Source organism: Ambystoma mexicanum, chromosome 6q, assembly GCF_040938575.1.
Source record: "Ambystoma mexicanum isolate Mex_15411 chromosome 6q, UKY_AmexF1_1, whole genome shotgun sequence".
NCBI classification, from domain to species: domain Eukaryota; kingdom Metazoa; phylum Chordata; class Amphibia; order Caudata; family Ambystomatidae; genus Ambystoma; species Ambystoma mexicanum.
In genome coordinates this window covers 148447757-148465557 of record NC_090937.1, presented here as the reverse complement: position 1 = coordinate 148465557, position 17801 = coordinate 148447757, and the positions used below count along the sequence as shown (strand labels likewise).

The window sequence follows — 17801 nt, the reverse complement described above, 5'->3', positions numbered from 1 at the left end:
GTCCTTGGGAGTGTTCTTACCTCTGGAGAATTCAGGGAGTCAAGGCACGCTCTGCCCTCATGCATAGGTGTGACCATCTTGTTCGTCCAACTTCATCCTTCCACGTGACTGAAGACCACAAAAAATAGAGCCTCTCATGTATTAAAAATACTATTTTCTAATAGACCTCTGACATCTTCCTTGTTTGGTTCATGCCTTCTGAACAGGAGTTTTGTTCTTTCACACGGTTTGTATCCATTGTATGCTCACTCCAGCCTGATAAGACCTTGGCTTCTTGGCTTGGCGCCATGACTCATCCAACCTCGCCTTTCTGAGATTCACTTGGTAATTAATTTGCTCTCTTACTGCGACACACTGGAATAGAGGCCTTCCTTTTCTAGCCCAGCTGTGCTATAGTTCGTAGTGTATACATCCAATCTTTACTCACTTATGCATATATGTATATGTTGGCGCATGCCGCAATCTATTCACTATAAAGCTAGCCTCAAGAATACTTTGTCTGCTTGCGTTTCTCTGTCTGTACACGTGTAAACTGGCTTGATATCTTCATCAGTTCTGTGGCATAAGCTTCTTCAGCTTGGTACCAAGATGTCACTTATCCTTGATACTTTCTTGATGCCTTATAGAATATCTGCATTTTCTTGCCTCTGCATCTCTTCTATGTACATCATCTCGACTCTGTATGATGTCACCATTCATCCTGGCCATTCACTTTGCTTTGCCTCTTCCGGGATTTCATTCAAATGGCCATTATACTTTCTCGTATGCAAGTATGTTTTCTCAATGGGAACCTTACTTCCAGGATTCTCTTTGGTATCGGTATTCTTAGTGGTACTGCATGTGTGTCACACTCTGGTTCCCAACATATAGGAAATATGGGCAAAGCGGTTGAGGTGGGGGTATGTGGCTCCTTCTTTACACTATGGAGCTTATGGAAGGGGAATCTGATCAGCATATAAACCTTTCAGAGATGGAATTACCCACATCATTATATTATTTAATGCAGTAATACACGCCTCTTACACCCTGACAATTGGGTACCTATAGTCCTGCTTCATTGCGTGTCTAGCTAGGTTTTACTGGGTGAAATACAAGCATCAGAATGATTCCTCTGGCAAGGCGGACGTATCTGTGGCAGGCCTCTTCTTGGTTATGTCATGCACACAGATATGTTGAGCATTGGATGCTTAAGACTCTCTTCAGATTGGTGTGTTGATGAGATGCTCAGATATATGTGTGGTTTATGGTCAATCTTCTGTTGTAGGTGAAGCACTGGTGTATATGTCTATTGGTCTTGGCAGGGCATACAATTATGCATTTTCTTATTGGAGGTGTGTCATAGTGTAAGAATATGCAGTCAGTCATGTGCGTGGTCACATTGAGGTCCAAAGCCCTTGCCGACAGGGTGCCTGCCTGTGGTATGGGATAGTCATACATTAGTATCGGTGCGATCATTGTTCATTGCAGTGGAGTGGGCTGTGGTGCTTCGATCTGAAAAAGGCCTGACATACCATAAGGATTGTGACTAATCAGTTCCAAGCTAAGAATAACTATGCAATGGAAACCACATTCTCTTTATCTGAATATACTATATTCGTTTTCTCTGATTAAAATTGCTATTCATGCCATTTTTTATGTTTTCAGCAAGCTTTCCATGAGGCTATATTAATATTTAAATGAATGAGCTATTACAGACCGATGAATATTCATCCCACAGCTCTTACCTGGATACAGTGTATACAGCCAACCAATTAAGATGTTGAGTAATAAGGAGAGGTGAAATGTGACAGAGTTATTTCTAAGTGCAATATGACCAGCAATACATAATCACGCTTTAACCGTCTTTCAAAACTCTAGAGACATCATTAGCCATGCGACCGAAGGTTGGGCGGGTTGCAATGTCACCAGAGTCCCGAGATGCCAATTACAACCTCAATTACTGCTTTGGCTTGTCGTCGTTAATTTTGAATAATCTATCGTCATTAATGCAGATTTGCAAACAGAACATGCTGCATATAATTAGCACAATGAATTATTACTGTTTACGTATTTTTATCTGCGGTCATAGATACTACGATAAGACATTAATTGCTGACACCCAACAGATCAAGTATTGTTATACTTGTAGAAAAAAAAATACTTTCTGTAAAGAAAGACCAATCCAGAAAATCTCTTTTAGGTTCACGAGTTCTTGAGGGGCCATGGGCCTCCATACTCTCCTCTCTACGTTGGTGCTAAATATGCTTCATTGCTCCTCACCTTACTGATCCCAAGTGAGCTGTTAATTACTGGTCTTACTTGATCTTGTAATGATGTACGTGATCTTTCCAAACTCTGCTTTCTGATCTGAATGTGTCCTTCTCCCTGGTTTACTCTCTTTAGTCACTTGCCTGTCTCCTTGCTGTTTGTTCGAGCGTGTCCACTTGACCATTCTCAACACTACAGCAGTAGCATATTCTTCTGTCAGTGTCTGCATGACAGCGTTGTTTTCAATATACCCTTTGTTGATTTTGAGTCAATTGATGACCCACCCCCCTGGATTCAGTATCATGATTCATGCCAGAGGATCTTTTTAGACTTGTGTTGTTCAGTTCTTAGAGTATCTGAAACATTGTCTTTTTATGGTTTGTTGTATCATTGTTATGTTAAAGGATATCTATACCATGTACTGCCACCGCCGGAGTGGGTCCCCGGTGCTCTGCTGAAAGTAGTAAGGCAACTCTTTAATAACACTTGTTCCAGACTGTATTCTTTTTGCATCACATCTTTTTCAGCAGTAGGAGACACATTCTAAGGTTCTGCAAGGATTGGGGCCTACCTTTCACACTCAAAAAGGACTACATTATGCCATTTGCTGGTAAAAATCAACATCCTCTTCTTAAAAGATATATTGTCTTGATTCATCTAATTCAGTGGTCAGCAACCTTATTATTGCCAGATGCTTTGTAGTACAAACTCCATCAGCCCTGGCCAACATAACCATTGGTGAGGGGTCATTACAGTCCAAATCCAAAACATCTTGAGAGGTTGCAGACCCCTGTTTCATTCTTTCTCTGTTGGCCCACCTATGTGATGCTGATTAATATGTAGGGATGGAGTGTTTGTTATTGGTATTCCAGGTTTGGCATATTACACATTTGTATTGACTGCTTTGTAGAGCCTATTGAACACTGCCTCATGAACTTTATGTAGCATCCAATTAGCCCAACCAGGCCTTTTGTGGGGTTGTAACTCATTAGCATTACTTCACATCGGGAGATGATGAATGATAGTTCGATGGGACCACCATAGCATTGGTTCTCGAACCTGGTTTGAGGCATCAGGCTTTTGCCTCAACCCTGGAACTAGAAAGTGGCTGGCTATCTGTGATGAACCTCTTTCTACTTGGCTGAAGGGAGTTTAAGTTCCCTTTTTAGTCATCTTCTGCATTTTCGTCCTGTTTTACCACGTATGCTTGAAACTTTCCCTGTTATCATTGTGTTTTAAGAGATGCCTTTTGCAGCTCTACAACCAATTTCAGAATACCCTGCAGTAATGTGGTCTCCTACAGTTGTTGATTGACCGTTGTTGTGATTTGGAAGATAGTTGACCTAATAACAAACCATTGATTTGTACACTTTAAGGGGTTTTATTTCGCATGTAGTATACCTGTGAAGACCAGGTCTGCAAAATGCATGTGCAGTACTGCCCACAGCGACTGACTTTTAAATTGTTTTGATATAATTCTGTACCTGACTAACAACATGTTGACAAAGATTGTGATGGAGTTTTCAGATAAGGAAGCTTCTGTTGGGAGGCAGATAAATACATCAATAGATTCTGACCCTCTCTCGGACCAATGCTGCACAGGTGAGACACGTTACTCACTACCACCCTTTCCCTTTCCCGAGGCAGGTACAACAGGATATGGAAACAACCTAAGCTGCAGATGGCAAAAGTAGTCACACTAATGTTGTAACAATACATGTGCATGCATTTAGACACAAAGCAAATGTGCACTCAACATGAAGAATACACATGTCTTCTACAAAATGAAAGCCATAGCATGCTTTGAAATAAATGAAGACTCGAAGATTTCTAGAGAATTCAAAATGCTAAATCCACAGAAATACATATCCATGCAGTGCTCAGACAGTAGCTAACAACCAGAGCCAAAGTTACAGTGAAATAGGGTCGGATAGAAAAGGCAGAGAGAAAGTATGAGATAGCAATTCCCTGGATGCAAGCAGTTTACTCCCAGATTAATTAAGAGCATAACCAGTCTTTGTTATTCAGGTTCAGTAAAATAGCAAGCCAAAAGACTCCATGAAGAATTACTCAAGAGTGTCTTCAGTGGCAGCAGAAAACACAACACCTACTTTAATATTAGCTAAACTCTCAATAAATACAGGATGAATCTATCCCAAACATGGTCCATTCACACGTGACTCACAACTGGAAAATATTGTCTATTCATTATAAGTGAACACAGATAGGACACCTGCCCTACTCCATATACGTACACAGAACAGAGACCCAAGACACAGTGCAAGGCCAAGTACAAAGAGATCACCCTGGCTCATGGCCTAGGAATAGGGGATGGTAACTTTTTTAATTGGAAGAAAAAACAGTGGACCATGCGCCCGCTAATCCCAGTCTGGCCCATGTTTGACGACCTGTCAATTGTGGAAGGTTGGTTAGCAGAAAACCAATCTATCAGAGTCCCTGGTGTTATGCCGCCCATCATGTTATGTGCCAACCAAACCCTGTGTAGTAGAAATAACATAGTTTAACCTTTATTAATATGGGGCTGGTCTCAAAAGGAGCCATCAGACAAGTATAACCCAATTAGATGTTTGAACCCTATAGAGTGTATATGTAGCCACTACCAGTAAACAATCAACATTCCCCGTAGGTTTATGTAAACTGATCAATGTGATGACGTCATTTATGACAAAGTTGTACTACTTAAATTGCTGTTTGTAAAGGATGCACCGAGAGCTGTGAGATTTTAATGGTTGAATGCTGTCCCTGCTTTATTCAACTGATAATAAAGCTGGATTTTGGCTTGCACTTTTTTTGCTTCCTTTTGGAGTCCAGTATGGGTTGACTCCAGGTCCTCTGGGTTATTACGGACTTTTTGGGCAGTTAAGGGTTGTCAGATTGTTGAGGGGTCCCTGCTGTGGCCCAAAGACTATGGACGCAATCTGTGCAGCGCGGGATTGCGTGCAGCAGAGAGGTCAATAGGAGCCCATTTTGGAGAAAAGTAATGTCTGGTTCCGTGTAAGGTGGAGGGAAGCAGGCTGATAAGGGAGACTCAATGCTGAAGACCTTCAGAAGATGCATAGATGTAAGGATGACGTAGGAGTGGCTAAATTACAAAAAGCCTTTTTTGTATATTGTGGGTTTGTGAAGAAGTAAACATCTGAGAACGTTATCTTCTGTCTTGGGTTGGAAAAGATCACATAGTAAACCTCCTTACGGGGCAGCAATAAACAGAGACGCTTACCTAGCCTTATGTTGTGCGATAGTCTAGGCTTATAGAAGTGTTTTTTGTATATTTTGTGGAGGATTTAAAGTGGTGCTGTGAACTGAGGAATGTGGTCCAGTGTTGAAGCAGCGAGGTGGGGCTGCTCAGAGCAATTGGTGTTTGTGGTGCCACTCAGAAGGATTGAGGGGGCCAGTGATGTGGGGGTGTTTGAAGCATGTGTGGCATTTGTGGTGCAACTCTAAGGGATCGAGTGACGCTGGAGAACCAGTCTCAGAGAGTGATGTAAAGGTATTGATTAATGGAGAGAGGTATGCATGGTTAGTTTTGGAATAACCAGTGAGGAGGCCATAACCCGTTGAATATCCAACGTGCCTGAAGGTGAATTGGCTGAGGAATTTACCAGGATTAAAGAAAGTTAGCATAACAGATGTGGTAACAAAGACAAAGGGTGTGGCCGCGTTGGGATGTGGCACAGGCCCAACACAATTCCCCTTATTGGCGAAAGGGGGAGGACTACCAAAATATATCCTGTGGCCACAAATGGACAAAACTATTCAATGTGTAAATTGCCATCACTCACATCAGGCCTGGAAAAAATTGATTTATGAGTTAGCGAGAATGACGATGAGGATGAGCTTAGCAGTAGGCGACATAAAACCCTGCTTTCTGCCATATTAGGAGAGCAATCAGATGATATTTGGAAATGAGCAGGGTATCCTTGGGTAATGGGACAAACTAACCACTAACCATTACTCGGGACCTTATAACAACTGCCGAGACAATGTATGGAGAGCACTTATGGTTCAATATACAGACTCGTCTGATATGAGTGTAATTATGACTCGTACAATGAGAGCAGACCAACATACGACTGCTTATGAACAGGACATTCCAGTAAAATGGTCGCTAGAGACTAGAGAAACATGGGCCAAAAAACGTAATAATGTTTTATCGTACTAGCAAAAGCACCCATTCTTCGAACAGGTTCTATAGACAGACATGATAACACACACATCATTTTTTGAAAATCAATGACCGTGTAGGTCGCTGTTCCAATTTGCTTATCCCTTGATGTGCTTTGCAACCTGAAGTAAACTGCACTAAGAATGGAGGTGTGTGGCTGGCTGACAGGTGTGGGGAGGCGAGAGTCGGTGTGCTGTTGCATACTGGGACCTTGTGTGCTCTCTCTCCACCTTTCGCCTCACCCTGGTATGGTGCAGCACATTGCGGTGAAGTGCAAATATCTCAGAAACTGTGCATCCTAGGGCCTTGAGATGTGGTTTTTGAGGTCCCATAGGGACCTTGAGATTTCCTCCTCATGTCGGGACTGGTCCTACTACAACCACATTGATGTTTCACCAATTTCAGGCAATCATCTCATGTGTGAAGGTGCTGAAATCTGGGGAAAGGTGCGGGGTGTCCAAATGTTATGTAGCCAGCCATGTACATATGTTCCTAACAGGTAACTATCCAAACATAGGTTCATATTGGTGAAACAGTGTGGAATTGTATAAGTGAAAACACTTTGCCATGCCACAAACCCACAAACAAATTGAGAGTTTTGCTGAAATACAGGGAAGGGGTGGGGTGTCAACATGTCATTTAGCCATTCATGTCTGGAGGGTCCTAAAATGTAACTATGCAAAATGTGATGCAGATTGATGAAACGGTGTGGAATTGTATAAGGAGCAACACTTTGTTCAAGCCACAAACCCAGAAACAAATTTTGACTTCTGCTGAAATCCAGGGAAAGGGGTGGGGTGTCAAATGTCATGTTGCCAATATTATCCAGAGGGTATTAACAGGAAACTGTGCACAATTTGGTGCAGATTGATGAAACTGTGTAGAATTGTATAAGGAACAATTATTTGCTACAAATCCACAAACCCACACACAACTTTACCATTATGCATAGAAATGTTATGTCAGGGACTTCCTGAAGAAGTGCATCAGCAGTTGAGAAAGATTGTGAGAATGTAAGTGAAGCCATGGGCAGAGATACAATTAACTATTGCTCAACATTGTTAATTAAACAAGAGAAATACATAAAGAAAGTTGAGGATAGAAAGATTGAGGAAGCAAAATGAGTTCGGAAGAAATTGTCAAAATTGTCAATGGAAGAAGCATTGTTGATAAGTGGTGGATAAAGCAACCATGCAAAAGGGGCACAGCAGATGCAGCCAGGGACGAATGGACATTTTGCAGAAAGAGGAGAGCATAATAATTTTGGCAAGGATGAGGGTTTGGAACCCAAGGCAGAGGGTTGGATTTTAAGCTCCACAAGGAGGAGGGTTTAATGGCAGGGAACCAAGATTCTGAAGACCCCCACAACACTTTTGGACATGTGGAAAAATGGGACACATATCATGGGTATGCAGAAGCAGGGGAGAGATGCAACAGAACTGGCAAGCAACAGAACCAAGAGGGGGAACCGCATGCCACTCACCCTATAGTGCAGAACTACCAGAATATTATGCCTAAAATCACACATAGTATCCGACTACAGCACCAAAATACAGCAAACACAATAGGAAAGGCAACCCAGATGCAGCAAGCACCAACGCAGAGACAGGCACCAGTACAACAGATTGCACAGCAGAATGAAGTGACACCATGGCATGCAAACATAGTACAACATACACCCACACCTAGAGTATGGGGTGTGGCAGTAGTATGAGGGAATACTTTCACCAGCACAGGACTGACTATGTACTGACTATGTGCACACAAAAGGACAGCCCACATTGAATCTCGATGTGTTCCATCCTATCAATTACACCAGACCCACAAGAGCAACCTAGGGTCGGGGTGACAATAGGTAATAAAACATTTTCCTTCTTGGTAGATACGCGGGCGACTCGATCCAGTGTTAAAGAAGGGAATTTTCCAATATCAGGCTTTGCCATGAACACACAAGCATTCTCTGGGGCATAGGAGAACATGACATGTCTATGCCTTTATTATATTTTCACAAGACACAAGTCAATATATTGAAGATAGCCTTGATGAGTAAACTAAACAGTCCAATATCATTTATTGACCAGGGTATGATATATATTACCCCAGGGATCCATTATGTTAATGCACAAGAATTCATAACAAGATATTATGGTCCGAAGGCACAGAGAGGGGTTCCACTGGACCCAGAAGTATTCCTTTATGGGGTTTATGTTTTATTTGCATGGCTTCCCCGAATACGAGACACCATATTGCAGTTACCCAAAGAGCTTATATTCAGACCAGAAGTAACCATGGATGTGGAGGAGGGCTAGGTACTTGCAGTTGAACTATAAGCAGCACTATTAAGGGAAGGCAGAGTAATTGTGCATGGAAAAGACCAGGAAGGGGTAAATTGGTGCACTGTAATAGCGCTTGATGAAGCACAAAGACTGACTGACCTGACAGATGAGGAATTTTTCACAGACAAAGAGTTAGATGATGAACAAGGAAATTCCCCAGAGAATGTCATTAACGAAAAAAGTATCACCCTTCCTCCAAGAGGATTTGGCACACATGCCGAGCACACTGTGGAGCAGCTGTCCATATGACTTGAGTCTATTAGAAGGAGTAGGAGCAGTCAAGATTAAACTCAAGAAGGGAGCAATTTTAGCAGAAGTAAGACAGTATCCTATGTCAAAGGAATCTGACAAGGGTACCAATTAGACCATTGCCTCATTAGTGCAACAAGGGATATTAGTGACTTCAGAATCCCCCTGGAACATGGCTGTGTACCCAATCAAGAAAGCAACAGGGGGCATCATGGAGATTTATCCAGGACTTACGCCCCTGAATAATATTGTTGACAGCGAATTTCCATTGGTGCAAAATCCAGCCAAAATATTGTGTAACATCCCAACCAAAGGTAAATAGTTTACTGTGATTGATTTAAAGAATATTTTCTTTTCAATCCCTTGCATTTAGAGTCACAGTAGTTGACCTTATTCACTTACCGCAGGATTAAATTTGCAACATACTTGTTTATCCTATGGGTACTGTGAGTCACCCTCTGTCTTTAACTGCATGCTGCAGATGGATTTGGGAAATGTACAACTTGACAGCACTGTAACACAATATGTAAATGACATATTGGTGTGTAGCATCTCAGAGGAAGAATTCAGGAGAGACTCAGTGACACTGATGACTGTATTTACAGAGCAAGGGTATAACGTGTACACATAGAAAATGCTATGTCAGGAGGAGGTTCTGTACATAGGTCAGTTTGTATCAAAAGAAGGGAGAAATGGGACACCTGAAAGAGCAGAAGCAATCATGAAAACATGCAAGTCAGAGACAGTGAAATAATTACAGCAATTTTGAGGCCTTTGCAGTCATAACAGAGCATTGGTCTTTGATTACAGCACATATGTTAGGCCACAGCTAAAAGGACTGAAAGAAGTGCAGAAAGGTGAAAGTGACATAGCCTGGAAAGTTGAGTTGATAGATGGCTTTGATGAGTTGAATGTGGCAATTAGCACTGCTCCAGTGTTAGGGATCCCCAATTATAATGAGGACTTCTTTTCATTTTCCCATTCAAATAGAGTACTGATGACAGCTGTTCCTGACAGAACACAACCATGGGCCACAAATCATTAGCATTCTACAATGGGATTTAAGATCCAGTAAAGAGAGGCCATTACCCATGTGAGCAAGCTTTGGCTGCAGCAATTAAGGAATTAGCTAACGCAAAAATGGGCTGTTCAGTTGCATTATATGTTGAACATGCTCTTTTCACCATCCCTGAAAAACCCAAAAGCCCATTGACAGCACAGAGAGCTTTTGGTTATGAGGTCATTATATCAAATCCATCAATCAAATTGCAGGTGTTGATTGGTAAACCCAGTCAGATTCATAGAAGAACCAGTAAAGGAGGGAAATTGTGTGCATGATTGCAGCAACTACACCAACTACACTGACTACCATGATGAGACACCCCATGTCAAGGAAAATGCCCTAGATGCGGGTATAATTCTCTTCATTGATGGGTCATCGTGAATAGACTAGAGCATCGGTGAGCGGTATACTAGCACTGCAGTGGTGAAATCAGGAGAGAGCGACAGCTTTGAGACAGTGACAAGTGCGAGATTGTCAGTGCATTTCTCATCAAAAGTGGCAGAATTGGTAGCATTGATATTGGCGCTTGAAGAGCATGAAGAATAGGCGATAACTGTGTACTCTAACTCCACCTACATGATATCCACAGTACACACAGAACTGTCATGATAGAAAAGGAGGCGCTTCCTGCAATCAGATGGCACAACCGTGCATGATGCGTCAATATTAGACAGGCTCAGAGAAGCACTTAGACATCCATCGGCTATTAGCATGGTCAAGTGCGCAGAACACACCATAGGTGCAGATTTGATTTCTCACTGCAACAAAGCCGCCAATCTAGAAGCAAAAAGAGAAGCATATATTTTCCAGAAGTATCTAATATTGTGACTGAAAAAAAAACAAAAAAAAATATACATGTGCATGCAACATGGTGTTGAAGGAGAGTTTTAATATACTACCCATAGCACAAATTACTGAGTTACAGGAGAGGGCACCTCCAGAAGATCAATAGTTAGGGAAAAGAAGAGGCTGCTCATTGACCATCACAGATGCAATGTGGTGGCAGCACAGCACCAGAAATCCTGTTATGCCCCTAGGGCTGCTCACATTAGCTTTATAACAGTTGCACTAACCAGCACACATACCAAGAAAGTGCCTTGCAGTACTGATCTCAGAGAACTGATTTGTTCCTAATCTGGCTGAGCACATTGCTAACTTTCTTATAAATTGTTAGATGTCAGAAATTCATGGCTGGGCATACTCTGCAAACAGTCAGAGGAGCATTACCCCGCCCTTCAGGACCAGTTCAGCATTTGCATGTCAAATATGTGGATATAGGTTTGGTGATGCAGTAAAGAAGTTGTTGTAATTCCATTTTGGCAATTTATGTGGCAGTAACAAAAGTACTACCACTTTAACTACACTGTAGAACGATATGTATGACCTTGAAGTGTCAGAAATCCCTCCATCATGTCACTAGAGGTAAATCCTCCATTTTCAAGATCAAACATTATCAGATGTACTACAGGCAGAATTACCAACCACAGTAAATTTGACATATCACAATGGAGAACCATGGACTCCCGAAATTGGGAATTGCCTTGTCACACCGCAGTCATAATCCTGCTGTCAAACTGCAGGACTGAGTGGCAGTAACATCAGTAAAGGATTTTGGCAGTAATTACACAGCGAAATTGTAGAATTTCCGCCATACGCATAATGAGGCCACTTCTAAGTAAACATAAGAATATTTTAAAAATTGTAGTTTTACCCTTCTAACTTGCTGAAAAAGTCACTTTTTAACTGACTTCAACTCTAGGTTAGGAACACAATTTTGAGTTCTTGCCTTTCATCCTTAAAGCTTTTAATGCCGTTATTCCTTGTTTAACATATAAACCTGGAGCTCCTGCATAAAGAGAATAGTTTTATCAATGCTGCATACATTATTTGAAGTCTGACTCTGTAGTTTTAATTTTGTCGACAATTAATGGCAAAATACAAATTTGACAATGAAAATGAAAAAAAAAACAAGAATTGGCAAAGCCAACAGTTTGGCCTATTGTGAAGAATCTGCAAAATTGAAAAACTCCACAGTCAGGTTGTTTGCCCAAATTGTAGAATCGAGACACCCACCATCCAGGTGGTGAATGATGCTCTCCAAATCAAGAATAAGGGTGACTCATGCCTGCTTTTCCTCCTTGACTTCTCGACTGCATTCAACACCATCAACTACTGCATCCTTCTCTACCTCCTTGCTGACAGGATGGGATTCTCTGGCACTGTCTTGAAATGGTTTATCTCCTACCTTTCAGGCAGACTCCAGGCTATCCAGATACAATTGTTGCATTGTAACCGATTCCAGGCCTCCTGCGGAGTCCCGCAAGTCTCCATACTCTCACCAATTCTTTTTAAACTTTACATGAAGCCTCTGGGCACTCGCCTCAAAGATCAAAATATACACATCCAGCAATGTGCAGACAATACTCAGTTAATTTCACACATGACATCATTTGTGTCTGCAATTACCTTGCCATCATCCAATCCTGGATGTCGACTGCCTACCTCAAACGATATCCATGTAAGACTGAATTTGTTCTCATCGGTCCACCTGCTAAAAAACAACTTGTCCAACAATGGCTCAGTGATATGCACCTATAAGTATTTGCTCCATAACTCTCAGAGTCAGAAACATCCTTAAGCTTCACCATTGACAGCAATCTGTCCTTCCAGAAACACATAGCCAAGAAGGTCCAAATAGTCTAGCCCAGATCTTAACCCTCAAACCCTTCATCCCGCCGCAGGACCTTTGGACCATATTCCAGGTCCTTGTGGTCTTGCACATCGATGGGGAAAATGCTCTCTTGACAGGGCTCCCAGATGCTTGCTTGGTTCCCCGAAAAGCAGTCCACCATGCTGCAGCACAGCTTATTTGGAGAGTATGGACATTTTACTGAATTAGCCCCATCCAATGCGAACTACATTGCCTTCCACTCCAAACCAGGATACTGTTCAAACTGCATGTATCATCTACAAAACAGTCATGATTAGCACACCAGCATACCTGGCAGCTAAGCTCTACATATCTGGTGGCACACGCTTGTCACATAGCAAATCGACAAATTTGCTTTGAGTCATAACTTGTCCACAATGAGAGGATATGCAAACAATCCTTTTATTGTCCTGAACTCACCCTCTGGAACTCGATCCCAGTGTCGGTTCGGAATACCCTCACAATTCTCCAATTTTGCAAATTTCTCAACACATGGCTATTTCAACAACACCTGACCAAGGAATAATTCCAATAGACGCACATACCAATGCACAGACCTCACAGTACTGTTCTACTGTGAAAAGATGCCAGCCCACATGCTGGCTACCCACACTCTGTACAGCGCTCCACTGCTCCCTAGCTAGGTCGACATTTAAACAACAACACAAAAATGTATTTCCAGTCCGTAAACTTCAATATGCAATTTGTTTATTGCGTTATTCTCCTTGTTTACTGTTTCTTTAAATGATGTTTGAGTGAAGCTGCTTGCTATGGTCTACATGTCATGGCCAATTTCTATTTCGATATATGATCTGACACCTTCTAAAACTCCAGTATATCGCAAAGCTCTATTTTGATTTTCAAAAACTTCAAAGAGCGCAGATTGGAAAATGAGTGCTCCTCACAACCCAGTTTCTTTTTTCAAACTCTTCCCATATTGGAGGATATTGCTATTTTAAAACACACTTTACTGCAAGGTAGTATATCACCCAAGTTTAATTTTGATATTTTACTGCAATTAAATACCTAATTATTGTGTGTGTGCATTGCAGTCACAACATACAACAGACCTAATTACATGCAACAAAGCTTCCACAATTTCCATGTAATCCCATGTGATTGTAAATATTGGGCAAGACAATCCTAGTATTACTGATTCTACCTTATTTAGAATTTCAGAGCATGGATGCATCTTGAGGAACACTTCCTGGTCGCAGGCATAGAGTGCAGCAATAGTGCATTTGTGCACCTCTTCAACACGTCAAAAATGTTTTCCCACAATGATTTGTTGTACAAGGCGCTCACTCTACCAAGACATCTCACATTTCAGGAATATTGGCTCTCTCTAGATGTACTTGATCTAATGCCATATATATGTGCAATTTACCTGTCTGTAAGACAATCAAGCAAGGTGATACTGCAGAGACAATATTATCCGTGGTGGCTGGTGAATTAAATTATTTGAGGTGTGTACATGTTTGGTACGAATATGCATGAGTGACTGAGCAAGCGAAATAGTCTGAACCAACTAAGCTCGATTTGGTGGATTCTCCTGCGTAGAACATTTTCAAACTAAAGGGTTAACATGTGGTGCATTTTACAGAATACTTTCTGTGAACATTTGCATAAAAAAGCACATAGATTGCAATCAGTTTTGTGAGGTAGCACAAGAAAAAAAATCAAAGATATGCAAATCACCAGCAGTGCACACGAGCATTTCCCAACACATTTGTCCACAAAACATGTTGGCTTTTCCCATTCATGGTTATTTAGGTTGAATCAATACATGCCATTATTTCCATGTAAGCACTGACTCCTATTGACTTTGCCAGTACAAAATGCCATGACACATTGGAAAACATGCCCAGCGTGGGTACACTAATATAGGCCAGTCTAGTCATTTAACAACACTTATCTTTATCGTTGATGACCAGTAAAACATGCCTAGCCATAGTAAGACAGTATATATAGACTGGCTCTAGTTTATTCAAGCCATATAATAGCAGTTTCCATGTTTGTTGTACTCTCGATGCCCAGTAAAAAATGGCAGACCACTTTAAGAAAGTCAATCCAGATTGGCTACACCAATGAATGCTTATTTTAGAGCATTCCAGCGCTCATCAATCATAATAGCTTTTACCAGTGAAAACAAATGTAATGCTGCAATAAAAATACTAGACTTGCTGCACCAAGGCCAGTCTAATCAAGTAATAACAAATATCATATTTACTTTACCATGTTTACATTACCATTGATGCCCAGTAAAAAATGCTATGCAACAGTAAGAAAGTATATCCAGATTGGATGCACCAATAAAAGTCAGTCTAGCAATGTTATAACATTCATCATACTGGCTTCACACTACATACCAGTAAGAAATGCCATACCACAATACCAAAACATAACTTAACTAACTGAACCAATGTACCACAGAATGTGCACATAATAAAATATTTGATGTTTGCTTTAACCATGTTAACCAGTAAAAATGCCATGCAACTAGTAGCCCCCTACTAACTCTATAGTGCTGTTCCACTATCACCCACTCTCATGTACATGCATACATTCTACATATACTCTCTCGTCGATTCACAAGACCCTCAGACCACTCCTTACATGCACACATGGATAAAAGCAAACATGTACATATTCACACATGCACACATTCACACACATGCAACGAAGAGTATAGGACACCTCTCCTGTCAGTCAATGTCTGTGCTGTTAATGCAATAATTAGAGGCGGGAGGGCCAGACTTCCTACACCTCTCCAGCCATTCATTCTTGTGATGTAAGTATTCTGTGGAGCATATAAGGCTCTGCAATTAAAATGTTTGTAGCGGGGGGTGCCCCTGCTCCAAGGCAGGTAGAACATTCCCCCATGCAAATAGAGTGCTAGAGTGGAATGCACGGGCTGCTACTGTGCATTGCATGGTGAGAGATGCACATTTAGAAAAACATAAGCATACATTAGTATGTTAATCTAAACATGTACATCTCTCAGGGTGGGACACCCCCGGTCCCTATAAAGGACTGCCACCTATTATTATAGTTTAAACAGGACAGTAGACACCCACATCGAATGCCACTAAAAAATGTAATACGTTGCACAAATATGTTTGATCAATTATCCAGATGTATCAAGATAGTCAACTGAATTGAAGGGTCCTTTGGAGGGATCAATGTGATTGTCTTGAAAAATAAAATACCAAAGCCCAAAATACCGAATTTGTTTTTTCTTTTCCCACATTCCCATGCATTTATATGTAGGGGGAGACCCCGGACACCCCCCGCCCCATTCTCCCCACACTCCCCATACATTGTTACCCTAACCCACCCCCTAAATATAACTTTGTGAATCTGCGCAGTAAAACATTCTGCATTTTCGGCCTCAGTATTTTCTGCTGCAAAAGTATGGGGTGATCCCCTCTGGATTAGGTGGTTTGATTGCCAGAACACATGTTCAAGCTATTTGCTACACCATTGCTTGCAATATTGCATTGAATTTATTTGAAACAGTCCAAATTGGAACACATCACGATACGATTTTGTTTTCCTCGGTGTATTTTGGGAGTGTGTAACTATTGCATCATCATTATCATCACCTGTGCTGCTTGCAAATGATGTCCTTTTAAAATGGAAAATGGAATTGCTATACCTTCACTTGCCATCGAAACCACACCAAGGGCCTCATTACACGGAAGGCGGAGAGCCATGGCGCTATTAGCGCCATGGCTCATGCCGGTAAAATACCGGCACCCCCTTGGCGGAAAGGGGATTTACCGCCCCATTCCAAGGTTGGAGGGGCGGTAAATCCCCCTTCCGCCATTGCCCTTCCCCATTCCCATTTCTGCCCCATAGGGCTCTATGGGAATGGGGAAGGCGCTAATTACGGCACCGCAATTTTGCGGTGCCGTAATTAGCTCCGAGGTCCCTTAGCGGGTTGGTTTTTAACGCCTGCAAAACGCAGGCGTTAAAGCACCAACCCGCTAAGGGACCTCTTGTAAGGCGGTAATGGTTAACGGTCACCGTTACCATTAACGGTGGCCGTTAATCATTACCGCCTTCCGTGTAATGAGGCCCCAAGTCTATTTCTTGAACGTATTTCAAATCCTCAGCTCTTCTGTTAACATACGTTTGTTTAAAAGAAGCACTCTTGGGTTTCTGAAGCTGGGGGCCATTGCTGGAGAGGACGTTTGCCATGCTGCAGGTTACTTTCTGCAGTAAACATGTCAGCATGCTTGTATCATACAATGGTATGGGCTGTGATTCAACTTTGTTCTTGCTAACAACTCATCACGTTTGCATGACCGATTCCTTTCCATCAGGTGTGTGCTCAAGGCATTCCAAATTGACTGCTGCACAGTACATACATCTTCTTTCAACAAAGTTGAGTGATACATGTCCTCCTTCATTATCTTCCAAGTAGTAAATGACTTCACTTACAAAACCTGTCTCAAACTAGAGGACTTTTTTTATAGTCGATGGAGCAAACCAAGCAATGCAAAGCCTGGAAAAATAATTTACAGGGGTATTGTTACAATAAGAGCAACACGATTGGAACGTTTACATATCTGCATTAAATTAAGGCACAGCGTGAGGCCTGACGATCTCTTTAGCACTTATACTTTTGAACGTGTGTTAAGGCAGCAGCCATTTTGTGCAAAGGTATATTTGAAAGCTGCAAGCTATGACATTGTGTTCTCCCAAGAGTAAGTCATTTGAACAATAACAAAACTTCTTCTGGTATTGCTTCCTAACGCAGTTCTGTGAAATGGAACCAGCGAATTCCCACTTCTCCAGTATCAGGGTGATTTTCCATAGGATTCTGGCAGCATGATGTGGAGCCTTCGCATTTGAATATATGCTGGAACTTGCTTCTGCATGTGAAAGCATAGCAACATTAACTGCTTTAAAAGAATTATGCGGGCAATGTGGGTGACTGGACGCTGCATTGCAGACTTGTGACTGCTAATTGTTTTATACACTCTGTGGCCCTCATTAGGACCC

At 41.7% G+C, this 17801-nt stretch overlaps 1 protein-coding gene across 1 annotated transcript in view; it reads left to right on the top strand.

The window, feature by feature from the left end:
* The window catches only part of CCSER1 (coiled-coil serine rich protein 1), a 2886772-nt gene that overhangs the window by 668534 nt on the left and 2200437 nt on the right, over positions 1–17801 (top strand). The window lies entirely within an intron of this gene.